Source organism: Bos javanicus, chromosome 4 (assembly GCF_032452875.1).
Source record: "Bos javanicus breed banteng chromosome 4, ARS-OSU_banteng_1.0, whole genome shotgun sequence".
In the NCBI taxonomy this organism is placed as follows: Eukaryota; Metazoa; Chordata; class Mammalia; order Artiodactyla; family Bovidae; genus Bos; species Bos javanicus.
Window position 1 is genome coordinate 98,037,093 of NC_083871.1, and position 15,354 is coordinate 98,052,446.

Here is a 15,354-nt window from a genome sequence, read left to right on the forward strand (position 1 = left end):
CAGGTCAAAAAGCAACAATTAGAACCAGACGTGGAACAATGGGCTAGTTCCAAATTGGGAAAGGAGTACATGAAGGTTATATGTTGTCACCCTGTTTATTTAACTTCTGTACAGAGTATATCATGTGAAATGCCAGGCTGGATGAAGCACAAGCTGGAATCAAGATTGCCTGGAGAAATATCAATAACCTCAGATATGCCAGTGACACCACCCTTATGGCAGAAAGCAAAGAGGAACTAAAGAGTCCCTTGATGAAAGTGAAACAGGAGAGTGAAAAAGCTGTCTTAAAACTCAACATTCAAAAAATAAAGATCATAGCATCTGGTCCCATCACTTCATGGCAAATAGATGGGGAAACAATGGAAACAGTGACAGACTTTATTTTCTTGGGCTCCAAAATCACTGCAGATGGTAACTGCAGCCACAAAATTAAAAGACACTTGTTCCTTGAAAGACAATCTATGACCAACCTAGACAGCATTTTAAAAAGCAGAGACATTACTTTGCCAACAAAAGTCTGTCTAGTCAAGGCTGTGGTTTTTCTAGTAGTCATGTATGGATGTGAGAATTGGACCATAAAGATGGCTGAGTGCTGAAGAATTGAGGCTTTTGAACTGTGGTGTTGGAGAAGACTCTTGAGAGTCCCTTGCACCGCAAGCAGATCAAACCAGTCCATCCTAAAGGAAATTAATACTGACTATTTATTGGAAGGACTGATGCTGAAGCTCCAATACTTTGGCCACATGATGCAAAAAACTGACTCATTGGAAAAGACTCTGATAACTGGGAAAGATTGAAGGCAGGAGGAGAAGAGGGCAACAGAGGATGAGATAGTTCGATGGCATCACCAACTTGATGGACATGAGTTTGACCAAGCTCTGGGAGATGGTGAAGGACAGGGAAGCCTGGCGTGCTACGGTCCATGGGGTCGCAAAGAGTAGGACATGACTGAGCGACTGAACAACAACAATATCTGACTACATGTAATACACTCAGATATTTTCTGTTCTGTTCTGTCCTATCCATTGGATATCAATGCACTCCATGCTGATTATGATATAGTCTGGAAAAGTCTGCTTTGATCCCCATCAGTAACACGTATTTGGCCAGGTCAGAATGTGACCTCCACTCCCAGAAAATCCTGCCTGGTTATGGATGTGCATTGTTCCGATACTGAAGGGGGTGAGTGGCAAGTACCATGGATGTGTCACATGCAGGATCTCATACTTCTGTCTGATGACAGTCTTTTATCTTGTTTCACTCAGCCTCATTTGTTCATGCTTCTTGCTTAGTTGCAGAATGTCATGGATCCCTTTGGGGAAACGGATGAGTAATCTTGTGAATGGAATAGTGAATTGAGGGAAATTGTTTATTTTCGGTGTTGATTCAGGCCCCATTTCGTCTTAACCCCTCGTTAGAGGACATCAGTAATGATTCTGTTTCTGCAGCTCATTCCTAAAGAAAATTAATTGGAAGCTAGATAGCTCCCTAATAACCACACTTGTTTTTACATAATAGAAGGAGAAAAGGATTAAGTTCTTTGTTCTAATTAATAGGAATGAAAATAGAATCACAATCTATGGTATGGCAAAATGAGAGAAAATAAGGCTTGTAAGTAATTTTCATGGTTGTTTAGGAATAATTGTTTCATTATTGAGTTAATAGTTTTTACAAACAGCTTCCATTTCCATATCGTATTTCTGCAGTAGCTCTTTATTGAGATTGCCTAGGCAGAAGATGACAAGAAGTTGTTTTAAACCCATCACTTGTCTAAAATATGAGTTCCAGAGTAGTTAGGAGAGGGGGCTACTGCAGGAAAGAAGGAGGTAGGGGAGGGAAAAGGGGGGTCAGATTGAAATCAGTTGATTAATAAGACAACAAAATTCATTCACCATCTTGTTTCAAAGGAGACTCTTATTATTCTGGAGAGAAATTAGACATCAGATCTCTCATAGGCCCCAGGCTCTGACATGTGTTTTATAATGACAGTTAATTAGATACTGTCTGCAGCAATCATAGGCTGTCATTTCTAATACATTTCTGGGAAGTTGAAGGACAGGAGAAGTCACCCCCTCCCCATCTTCCCCCTTCCCGTAACTGAAATCGGTTGCCAAAATTAACTATGAATATATGAGGCACAAGTTCAACAATTATACAGCCGTTCTGCACATTTACGTTTTCCTACTTAGTATGTGCTCTGCATCTCAGGCTGTGCCGGGCGTGGATTTTGCAGACAGAGTTGTTACTGCAGCCCTGGTAATATTTAGGAATATCTCACACCACAGTCCCTCACACCTGGTCTCATGGAACATACCACTCATCTTTGTAGCTTACGTGTTAGAACACAAAGAATTTTTCACATTGTTGAATTCAAACTCTAGCTCTACCCCACCCGACCCCCTGCCACCCTCCCGCCTTCCATCTTTACTAAAGAACTTGCCATGCATTAATTAAAATGATGTATTCTCATTATAAACCTTAAATTTCAATAACTCCTGCAGGGAAACCTAACCTGGATTTTCAATGCCCCCTTTTGCTGAATGTCATTATAAACATGGCAGTCGAGTACAGTGTACAAGAAGCTAAGCCATGAGGCAGAAATCCTGCTTGAGACAGCTTAAAATCATAGATGGTTGAAGTTTTAAAGGACCTTAGGAATAGTCTAATCAGTTCCTTTATAAGCAGGACATTTGAGGCCCTGAGAGCTTAAGCAGTGTCAGAGCAAACCTGAGCTAAAACCTGGTTCTCCTGACTTCTAGAGTCTTGCTCGTTTCCCTGCACAGCACTGCCTCCTGCCTGATTATCTGGGTTACTCTGAAAATCACTGGACTTTTCTGACCTTGAGCTTTTTCAGCTGTAGAATAAGCAACCCCAGGGTTGCACTGAGCATAAATGGGAAGGCTACTCCCCGGTCCTTGGTGGGACTCCAGGCAATCTTGTGTTGCCCTCTGATTGCTCTCATCACGTGTCATCTTTCCCCCAGTACGTGCCTGGCCTCATCACCACCTGCCAGGAAACAGAAGAAGATGCTCAGCCCCTTTCTGGTTGAAAACAGCACTCTTTTTACAGGCTACCCACTCAGTTTCTATTACCTGTTGTTTGAGACATGGCCGCTCAAGTCATGTGCAGAAATTCTGTCTTTTTCAACCCGAGGTATCATCCCTGATATGTCCATTGGTGATTTCCAAACACGACAAATAAGACTCCCATGGAGTTTCTTAAGATCTTCCCTGAGAGCTTGGTTGGTAAAGAATCCTCCTACAATGCAGGAGACCCCAGTTAGATGCCTGGGTCGGCAACATCTGCTGGAGAAGGAACAGGCTACCCATTCCAGTATTCTTGGGCTTCCCTGGTGTCTCTGCTGCTAAAGAATCTGCCTGCAGTGTAGGAGACCTAGGTTCAATCCCTGTGTTGGGAAGATCCCCTGGAGAAGGGAAAGGCTAACCACTCCAGTATTCTGGCCTGGAGAATTCCATAGATTATATAGTTCTTGGGGTCACAAAGAATCAGACACGACTGAGCGACTTGTACTTTCAGAGTTTTCTTAAAAGTACAGATTCCTACTCCCCATGGTACTTCCACCCTCCTGTCAGGCCTCCTTGAGAAAAAAACCTAATGTAGTATGTTTGCAGCAGAGCCTGATCATCAGTAGATTAGCTAGGTTTTGTTTCACTTGTTTTTGCTTTTTGAGCTCCCGGGATGACTGCTGGGGAAATGCTGCTTACCCAAGCAGATCAGATCCCCAAATGTGCTACCTTCTACAGCTGCTAGAATCTCTGGGTACTTCTCTGTGGGTTCTAATTAACTTTTATATTTTAGAGGTTGAAGTGTCAGCAGTAAGCTGATACTACAGTTCTTGGAGGCAAGAATTGGTTCTCCTCTTCTTGCCTTTATAGAGACTTATACAAGCACCACCACCCACATTCCCCACAACGCCACCACCACCCTGTCTGCAGCCTTTCCAACTTGAAGTAGACAGTATAACAAATATCAGTATCAGTAAAGGGAAGTCTGCTGTCCACTTCCAGTTTGAGATTTGCTTTGTGGCAGTGGTGATTTTAATCTCCCCACATCCACCTTCCCAGTAATAGGGCTGAGTTTATATTACTCCCTTCTCTCCTACATCTAACCCACTCCAGTACTCTTGCCTGGAAAATCCCATGGACAGAGGAGCCTGGTAGGCTGCAGTCCATGGGGTCGTGAAGAGTCAGACATAACTGAGCGACTTCACTTTCACTTTTCACTTTCATGCATTGGAAAAGGAAATGGCATCCCAGTCCAGTGTTCTTGCCTGTAGAATCCCAGGGACGGCAGAGCCTGGTGGGCTGCCGTTTATGGGGTCGCACAGAGTCAGACACGACTGAAACGGCTTAGCAGCAGCAGCTCCTACATCTGGTCCCCTCATGATTGAAGATGTGTTTTCAAAACACGTAGTTGGGATGAAGGATATGGTGTGTGATGCTAAGTGATTATCTCTGTGCAGAATAAACTGGTATCAGGAAGCACACTGAGCTAGAGTCTTGACTTTATTGTATGATTCTCTATCCATGAGCTACCAGCTGGGGCAAAGTAGGGAAGGCTACAGGGGCACACACCATCAACATCCCTTGAGATCCAGACTGATATCTTGAACTATTCTTAGGCATGAGCAGAAAGTGAATGCTTAGCCAATTCCATATGTGTTACTATAATGGTTCACTTGCTTTCTAAATGAAGGCAGCCTCCTTACCAGCTGTGGACTCTTCAGTGTTGGTAAAGGTTTAAAGATGTTCCAGAAGGAAGTAGAATGACATTGAATAAAGATGTTAGAAAAAGAAGGCAATCAAAGATAATGAGATTTTACATACATATAAAGTTAGTTTAGACAGAGCCCAGTATATAAGTAAGCATGTAATAAATGTTAGCTCCTGTTGAGGTTATTGCTATTATTCTTATGTCCATGCTATTTTAAATCAAGCTATTGCTGATAATCAGTGGCATATTGACCATGGTTATTAAGTATTAAAATTTGAGGACAATTAACTTGACTTTTTAGAAAAAAAGCAACTTTAAAAATCCACTTAGTTCAAGCCTAACTTCTTACTCTATTTGTGCATATTATAGTATATGGTCCTTAACTTATGGACATTAGTTCTGAGTTCATATTTCCATTGAGCTTAGTGAGTTAGATGTTTTTAGGTGAATTAAATGGGCTGTATGAATCTCATCCCCAGGCCAATTTCAGGAATCACTGAGGCTTATGGGTAGGTAACTCACAATGTCATTTCAAAGTTTATGATTATTTTTCCCTGAAGCTTCTAATCCTCTGTTCAATTTATCCCTCCCTTTTATTAGTTGATTTAATAATGATGAAAATATGGTTAACCTGACTAAAGTCTGTTACCTCCAGCAATGACTCAGATATGTGGCAATAAGATGGAGTAATGCATTTATCCCAGAGCTCCAGGTCTATGGATTTTAAGAATATTTAACTCTTTATGGAGTCATAATTGTGACAGTTTTTTAAAAAAAACATAATATTTTACTTGGTTTTGTTGTTTCAATTGGCTTCAATTCAGTCGCTCAGTCCTGTCCAACTCTTTGCCATCCCATGGACTGCAGCACGCCAGGCTTCCCTGTCCATCACCAACACCTGGAGCTTGCTCAAACTCATGTCCATTGAGTCGGTGATTCTATCCAGCCATCTCTTCCACAGTGGTCCTCTTCTCCTCCTGCCTTCAATCTTTCCCAGCATCAGGGTCTTTTCTAATAAGTCAGTTCTTTGTATCAGGTGGCCAGAGTATTGGAGTTTCAGCTTCAGCATCAGTCCTTCCAAAGAATATTCAGGACTGATTTCCTTTAGGATTGACTGGCTTGTTCTCCATGCAGTCCAAGGGACTCTCAAGAGTCTTCAACACCACAGTTCAAAAGCATCAATTCTTCAGTACTCAGCCTTCTTTATGGTCCAATTCTCACATCCATGCGTTACTACTGGAAAAACCATAGCTTTGAGTAGATGGACCTTTGTCGGTAAAGTAATATCTCTGCTTTTTAATATGCTTTAGGTTGGTCATAGCTTTTCTTCCAAGGAGCAAGCATCTTTTAATTTTATGGCTACAGCCACCATCTGCAGTGATTTTGGAGCCCAAGAAAATAGTCTGTCATTGTTTCCATTTTTTCCCCTTTTATTTGCCATGAAGTGATGGACTGATGCCATGATCTTCATTTTTTGAATGTTGAGTTTTAAGACAGCTTTTTCACTCTCCTCTTTCAACTTTCATCAAGAGGCTCTTTAGTTCCTCTTTGCTTTCTGCCATAAGGGTGATGTCATCTGCATATCTGAGGTTATTGATATTTCTCCCAGGACTTGATTCCAGCTTGTGCTTCATCCAGTCTGGCATTTCACATGATATAGTCTGCATAAAAGTTCGATAACCAGGGTGACAATATATAGCCTTGACATACTCCTCTCTCAATTTGGAACCAGTCTGTTGTTCTATGCCTGGTTCTAACTGTTGCTTCTTGACCTGCATACAGATTTCTCAGGAGGCAGGTAAGGTGTTCTGGTATTCCCATCTCTTTAAGAATTTGTTGCTTAGTTTGTCTTGCAGGGAGTCAGGAATTTTGGTTTCTTCTGAAACCCTTTACTATGTTGTGTGCATGCCAAGGTGTCTTATTGTCTTTAATATGCAATATCCCTGTCACTGGGGGAAAGGCATAGAAATCAACATGGATAAAATACAGAGCCTGTATGGGTTAAGCATTTAAATAAATTAAGAGTATACATTGATCATTCTTAGCCTGTGTTGTGGAGAAATAATTTCTAGCCATTTGTTAAGCTATTCAGCAAAATAGTCAAGTTGATAATCCCACAGGGTGATCAGCAAACAGAGTTTCCTCAGTCTGGATACACAGTGTAGCACTGTCCTGTACTCTTGTCTTTAGTTTGTCATCCTTAATGAAGTCTGAAAAGAAGACAAGTTAATTATATCTGCCAAATATAAAGGAGGTGCACCTGGAAGAATACACGTATAGCCACACTTAGGTTATCTGGTGTACATTCGCCAGTACAGCTTTTCTGTGGATTTAGTACAATAGAGAGGCCTCTTAACATACTTAACACATCAGAATATCCAAGACAATAGATGAGATCATTTCCCTGTACATGTTTTGTGTGTGTGTATGTGTGTGTGACTTCCATAAGCCCACAAGTTTACTGTTCATTCTTCTGTTGAATGTCCTTGGTCCTTAAATACATAGGAGAGAGTAGGACTAGTGTGGAGCCGTCTCTCAATGCAGGTAAGTCATGGCTATAAACTGTTTGGGATGTTGTAGTGTCCACAAAAGAAAAACTGAAATTGGGCATACTTGAAACTTCAGGAAAGGATTTCTCAGGAATATAGAATTAGACTCAGTGCTGGAAGAAATGACATCATCAGTTTTCTTGAAGAAATTGCATGTGTCGTCTTTTTGTTTTCAGTCTTAGTGGACTTAAGGTGCTTTGGACAGTTACGGGTATCTGTGGATTAAAAGCACTCTTAAAGAAATAGGGCAAAATAAATTCAAGATATAACTCTGGCTAGGCTAGAAAGCTAAAGAAAGTGGGGACTTCAAATTGCAAGCGTGTGTGATTTTTAAGGAATAGATGAGCCACTTGAGGAAACGGACTTCTTTAGTTTCTTTTTTTTTTTTTTTTAAACATTATCTCCTTTTGGATCATCACATTCTATTTTCTTTCTACCCTTTGGTGGCAAGAATAAAAATGGTGGCATCTTTTGTTGTTGGCATATTGTTGCTCAGTGAGGCAACAGTGTACATCCTCCTTACAGTTTGTTCTTCTACCTGCCTCCTCCCTGTGCTAAGTGCACTGACATGATTTGTATTTATGCGTTAGTCTTAGTTCTATATTAATTTATTCAGTCATCTTTCAGAAGTTAATTGAACATCTTGTCACTTGTTCCAGACATTTGGCACGTGTTGCCCCAAGTTCAGTCTCTTTATATGGAAAAAGGGGCCGCCCAAGGAGGCTAATTGACCTCCTTGTGAATGAAGGACTGTAGCACGTGAAAGATGAATTGGGTTTCATGTGAAGATGGACAGGATTCATTCACTCTAATTTTTAAGTTCATGTGCAATTTTTGAAAATCTCAATTCATGTTCGTTTCCTCTTAAATCATCAACATATTATTTTTTAAGAGTTATCAAATGTTCAAGAGCTAACATTTGGCTCAGAGTAAACCTATTCATATCCCAAATAATTTGGATTAAGTTCAGAAACCCATTGCTTTGAATCTTAAAATTAGTATTCTTAACAAAGTAAGAATTTTCTTTGTTTCTTCATTGCAAGTTATGGGCCATGAATTTATTTTCTTCTTCATGATGTTTTCCTAATTGCCTTCTATCTAAGAATACTTGTATGTAGTTCACTACCACATTAAAAATATGAAATAAAACTGTTTTGCAACAAGAAGGCCCCTTTACCCTTCTAGAAAGGAACTAAAATGAAAACAAAAACGAGCACAAGCTTTCATTTTGTTCTAAATATAGGACCACTTGAGGGCCAAGAAAATTACTTAATTTATATTTTCTGATGCTTTTTCATAACTTTATCATTTTTTTATATTTAGTCTGCTAAGATTATAGGCTTAAAATGCTTTTACTCGGATCATTAATGATCCTTATTCCCTATCAAGGATAATTCTTTGACCATTATTGTACTTACCAGAATTCCTACTGAGATTTGTTTTTTTGTCAGTTGATTTTGCCTTTATAGATACCTCTTCAGAAGATATTCTCAGGAAACCTTATTACTGAGTTGTATACCAAAGTTTGATTCAGACTATCTGAGGATCTGTTTTTGGACCACAATGTATAATAAAAATCCTTCCTGCAGAGCATAAAGTGAGAAGTTGTTACTCTAGAGGTGGAAAGCACTTTCACCTTCTTAATAAATGCCATTATAAAGAAGAAAACAGTATTATGATTATTGGTGATATCAGAAATGGCTTGCTTTGGAATTGTAGTAAGAAGCTGATGAACAGTATAGATTAAAGATGCAGCACGTGGTTGAGAATGCAGACTTTACAAACATACCCTGTCTAGATTCAAATCCTAGCCTAGTCATTTATATTAGCCGCATGATCTTGACCAAGTCACTAAACCTCTGTTTTTCAGTCCTCATCTAATGTATGGGGATGATAATAATGAACCTATCTTGTGCAATTGTTGTAGGGATCAAGCTTGTTAATACGCATGAAGTTCTTAAAACTGTCTCTGGCATAGAGCTAGCCAGATACAGCACGTTTATTATGAGCCATTATGAAGATTGTCTTGGTTCGATACCTTAGCCAGGTGATACTGTGTTCTCCCTGGAACTACATCTCCCCTGTACCCCAATGCTATTTGCAGCCTATATATCTAGTAACATTCACTCTTTATATGGATCTCTATGTAGTCAAAAGAAGGCTTCCCTGGTGGTTCAGATGGTAAAAAATCTACCTCCAGTGTGGGAGACCTGGATTTGATCCCTGGTTTGGGAAGATCCCCTGGAGGAGGGCATGGCAATTCACTCCAGTATTCTTGCCTGGAGAATCCCCGTGGACAGAGGAGCCTGGCGGGCTACAGTCCATGGGGTCACAAAGAGTCAGACAGGACTGAGCGACTGAGCACTGCACACAGTCAAAAGAAGAACGTCCCTGAAAGGCTTACAGAGCTACACTTGACTGATGAGAGCTGCAGGCATTCTTCTTAGGACACGTTGTCATTAAGACAAAAGGAAGGTCCAAAGTATGTAGAATAAGCGCTTTAACTCAAGTTGCCATTAATACTCCCTACCTCTTGATTCAGATCTTAGGGAATAATTAATGAGAAAAAATATAAACCAAGTTCCTCAGGATTCCCTTAACTTTAAAAAAGACTTAATCTAAGATGCTATCTCATATGACTTTTCCACTATTTCTCCAGTATTGATAGAATCCGGAAGTTGTGGTTCACCTACTATCTTCCCATGGTTACTAACTTCAAAAGTTATACTCTAATCAGGGTTTCAGTTATTTTCCTCTTCATTCTACCTTATAGCAGAAACAATACCCAAACAATAATTGCTTTACCTAATCCCTTATTAGTCTATAATGTGGTCTCTGCCTTGTCGATTTTTTTTCTATTAATTTAATTCTTCTAAAATGCCAACAGCAGTTCCCTTCTGAGTTAGCCTCGCTTGGGCTGCATCAGAGACTCTTAAGTAAATTGTTACAGTGTTAATTAAGATTTCATGGTCAGGCTCTTTTCCATAATAGGTATGATAGGATTTGGCCTCCTCTGTATCTTCAAATGAACAATCCTCAGACATCCTTATGATGTTTTCTGCTGCCTTAGAAGATTTGATATAATGGAGGAATGATAAAGCAATGAAACTATTAACTATTGAGTCATCTCTGTGAGTATAATTCATATATCAGTAAGTACCCTGGATGCCAAATTACCTTTGGAGTTTAAGTTTAGATTGCAAAGTTTCATCTGAAGGGAAATTTTGTTTTGGTATGCCACAGGGTTTTGCTTTTAGAGACTGTAAAATATCTGTCTGCGTGCCATATTCGTTGTATAAGTGAGAGCTTTAAATACTATGCATTAAAAGGAATTTGTCTATAAAAATGAGAGGTTTCTTCTTAACTGGCTTTCTCAGTACAACTTACTCTTAATTTTGCTGTAGTGCTGGGTGAGAAGTATGGATTTATGAAACAATAAAAAGCAAAGAGTAAAGAGAAAAAAAGAGAAAGTACAAATATCTTAGAAACTCTATCTTGAAACCTTCTAGAACTCACTAGGCCTTAGGATCATTTGGGAAATTTCGGTTAGATTGCTTGATATCTAGGTTGGAGGACTTTCCCTGATGATTTAACTAGGGAGGAAATCAGTATGCTCTGGTGGGTTGGAAGAGCAGGGGTTGGATGCTAGAAGGACGGGTTTTGTTTTACAAATGATACTAGCATAAAAGTAATGGGGTACTAATAGTTTTTTTTTTTTTTACAACTCATTATGTTTTTATTTCTAGTCATCAACCAGTACCCTGAATGCCTTAACATTCATAGTTAACATGCTTTCCAAAAAAAATCCTTCATTTTCTTTATATTTGAAATAATTTCTTCTTCCTATGATTGCTTTTTAAGAGCTAAAAAAGCCACAATTTTAGCATTTTACTTGAGAGTGTTACCAAGTCAATGAGAAGGTTTTTTTTTGTTCTGTTTTTGAAAATTTGGAAAAGGAAAGCATTAATGGTATTAGCAGTCTTTGAGATGTGTTGGATTTGGGGGCTCAAAAATTCGTTTAAGCTTGTCACCAAAGATGTTTTTTTCCTTTGTATGTGTTTCCCCTCCCTCCCCCAAACTACGCTTTTATGCTAATAGAGTCACCTTCTTGACTGGACTTAGCAGCTCTCCCAGGTTTCCTGGGAGTCTCCCAGTATTACTATTAATAATTGCCAAGAGCAATGTCTTTTCTTCTTTTTGGAGCTGAAATAGTGTTGTAAAGAATCCCACACTGGGTTTCAGTGGCCCAGTTCAAGTATGCCTACCACTCTTGGTCACTGGCTGGGAGCAACTCCAGAGAACACAGCCACCGTGAACACCCAGGGGGTCAGGAGGTGTGGGGTCTGGAGGTTGGCAGTCAGCTCCGCTCCCCACAACACATTCCCTCAGAGGAAGAGCTAAGTGGAGCGCCTCTGTGGCTGCCATAACCCCTGTTAGCATGTTGGTATTTTTAAAACTAGGAATTAACTCTTGCCTCCTGAAATGTGAAGTGACTACTTGAGCCTCTAAGATTGCCATGATTAGAATCAGCTTTGCCTCATGGTGACTCCACTTATGAACATCACTAAAATGAGCAGATGATCTTCTATTAGTTTTTGGAAACATGAGACACTAAGCATGCCTTAGTTATGTTGATGAGAGTAGAAAGTGCTGCCTCTGTAAACCTCTAACACTTTGGTTCCAAAAGAAAATGATGGCTCTTAGCTTCAGTTTTTTTCTGGATATGCTATGCTAAGTCACTTCAGTCGTGTCCGACTCTGTGCGACCCCATAGACGGCAGCCCACCAGGGTCCCCCGTCCCTGGGATTCTCCAGGCAAGAACACTGGAGTGGGCTGCCATTTCCTTCTCCAATGCATGAAAGTGAAGTTGCTCAGTCGTGTCCGATTCTTAGCGACCCCATGGATTGCAGCCTAACCGGCTCCTCCGTCCATGGGATTTTCCAAGCAAGAGTACTGGAGTGGGGGAAATATAAAGTATCAAGAAGCAGAAACCCCTCTCTCAGAGAATGTAGAACTTGAAACAGCCCTTGCCAAAGGCAGCTGGAGGCTGAAAACTTTCGAAGGCTGGGTTAGATTGCCTGGTTCATTTGGTCTGTGGTGGGGGGAGTGGGTCATTAAATGCTAGATTATACTAGACTTCTTGGAGTTCCTGGAATCACTATAGAAATAAATTGGCTTTCTGTGGATTCTGAAACCTGAAGATAATGTGTCCACACTGTGGTAAGGTTCTCTGATAACGGGCTTGGAGTTGGTAGACCCGAGTTTGGGATCTAGTTCTGCCACTTATTGGTTGTGTTTCTTCCAGCAAATCACTCAGTTTTTCTGGGTTGGTTTCTTTATCTGCAAAATACAAGAATTGAAATACCAGTGAATGCAGAATGCTTTCCAATTCTAAAATCTGTTGATTCTGTCTGAGGTATTCCTGTGCAATAAAAGCCTATATACTCCCATACCTGAAGCTTGTGGGAAAAATATATGCATCCCCAGAGAACTTGTCTTACCATGGGCCTCCTTTACCTGTGTGGGTCTCCCACATGGGGCTGATTATCCCCTGACTATGATCAGTTTAGAGATGGGGGCAGAGAACCTCAACTCCCATTTGTGTTCTTGACTTATCATAGCTCTATGCCTTTGGGCAACTTGTCTAACTTATCTTTAGTTTCACCAGCCAAAACACAAATAATAATCTCCTTCCACTTAATGAGTGACAACACAGAAAAAGCTTTTGTTGTGTCAGAATCAACCTCTTATAATTCTAATCATTCCCCTGTGGCTTCTAGTATGTATGTATGTGTGTGTGAGTGTGAGTGAGTGTGTGTATATGAATAATTGTTCCTTTGTAATCCTAGCCTGTATGATTTTTCCATCTAATTTATCTTTGGGGATGAATACCACCAACTTGGGCCAAAACAAATAGGCTGCCAAGGGTTATAGTACCGTCTACAACTAAAAGCTATTCATAAAAAATTTTAAACTTTTGTTGAGAACATGTGAGATTCCTTAGCTCAGAGGGAGTCATCAATTCAGACATCGGCAGTTATTTGTCAAAATGCTACATCAGGAACTATTATATTTATGCATATCTAGGTTTTCTAAAATAAATGTAACCTCTGAGGGAATGCAATCATTCTGGGATCCAAATTAGTTAGATACCTGGGCCTCTAGGCTTAACATTACGCAAATATCCCTTCTTGGTTTTATAAAATTGTTGAATTATTTCGAGTCACACAAATGCACCCATCCTTGGGGCCTTGAGGGCATTAACATTAATCAAAGTGATGCAAAATTCAATTAGAAATTATCTGATGCTCCCTGCATGTTGATCTCACTAGACAAGAAGTCTCGTTTGCAATAATATACTTGAACAGATGAGGCTCAGATCAGTCTCTGAAGCTGAAAGCTGTCAAAGGATAAGTTTCAAATCAGGGCAGAAAAATGATCCCAACATGGGAGACTTTTTCGAAGCATCATCCATAGTAGAAGTGGAGCCTGGGGCAAATCACACTTTAATGGGTCCCCTGAAACACTTTCTTTTGTCGCTGACGTCTAGTTAAACGAATGGCAGGAATTATTGCCTTTAGATTAAATGTTCTCTGGACCCAAGTACATATGTAACTACACTTATACCATGCATATGGAGAGAGGGACTTGCTATGAAGCGCTTGATAGTATTGTATGGAGTACACAGACAGATAAGGTCGCTTTCCACAGACCTGCTCTCTGGCTTCCAGGCCACACTGCTTTGGTCCCTGGCTCAAGCCATTGGAAAACAGGCAGTCACAGAGTGGAAAGATGTAGGTGTTAGTCTAGAGTTTGAATCCCAACTATGCCATTTTTATTTCCCTAGTGACTTTGGACAAGTTGCTTCACTGTGCTTCACCTTTAAAACGAAGATGTTTATCTCATGGGAATATTGTGAAGGTTAATAATAAATATATATGTAATACGTATAATGTACAAGTAGTTCATAGTATTCAATGATTTCTTTAAAGAACCTTCTGTAACTCTTCTATCATGGATATGAGCCACTGGACCCCTTGAAAACTTTACTCTTTAGCCCTTTCCCAGTCTTACGGTACTTAGAGAATCCACATGTTCATAGCATTCTTAAGTCTCAGAGCTGCTAAGGACTGGAGATATCTAGAGACAGGGATTATCTGTGGTTAACTGGTGGGAGAGGATCATATGTCATACCTATGTGGATTCTGTTGCTTACATATGAAACCCTGGGCTTCCCAGGTACTGCTAGTGGCAAAGAATCCACCTTCCATTGCAGGCGATGCAGGAGACATGGGTTCAATCCCTCAATCAGGAAGATCCCCTAGAGAAGGAAATGGCAACCCACTCCACTTTTCTTGTTAAGAAATCCCATGGACAGAGCAGCCTGGTGGGCTGTAGTCCAGGGGATACGAAGAGTTGGACACTACTCAGTGAAATAAATTATAAATTACAAGCATGAAGCCCTGCTGTGTGTGACATCATGGTGTCTAGCCATGGCCCTGGCCATCATCCCACTTGCAGTTCCCCTAGGGCATAACTGTTCTTATGGACAATGAATTTTATGTGATTCCTAGTGGCAAAAGCTCAGTGTTCATCTCTTTCACCAGTCCGAATTACTCCTCCACATTTGTGCTCTTGAATTCTTTCACTTAAGTAGTGTAATAAACTGTGCATTCAGTGAACTGTGTGAAGATTTAGTGTATAGGATCATTGCTTGTAGGTAATTTTTAAAATTACAAATTATTTGGAAGGGAGGAAGGTTCAGATTTTAGCAGACTAACAAAACTTAATTTTTCTTCCTTTGCTTATGATATAGCAATGATATATGTTCTCAGTAACAGGAGGTAATACAGATTTGGGGTTATCATGCTTTGAGATTCTGTTAAACTCTCCTATGCAATTTGATTGTTCAGATCCTTAGTTTATGGTGGTGAGTCCCAAGAGAAAGCTTCCTGAAGTAGATGAAATGTATTTATTTTTGATTTGTTGGACAGCTTAGGGATGTGATGATTTCTTCACATTCCCATCCTTATGCTCTTAAAGAAATAGTAATCACTGGTTTAAAACATCG

The 15,354-nt window shown here is 40.1% G+C and overlaps 1 protein-coding gene across 4 annotated transcripts in view; it reads left to right on the plus strand.

Annotated features, from left to right (window-relative positions):
* EXOC4 (exocyst complex component 4) overlaps positions 1–15,354 on the plus strand; it is an 800,870-nt gene that overhangs the window by 505,480 nt on the left and 280,036 nt on the right. The window lies entirely within an intron of this gene.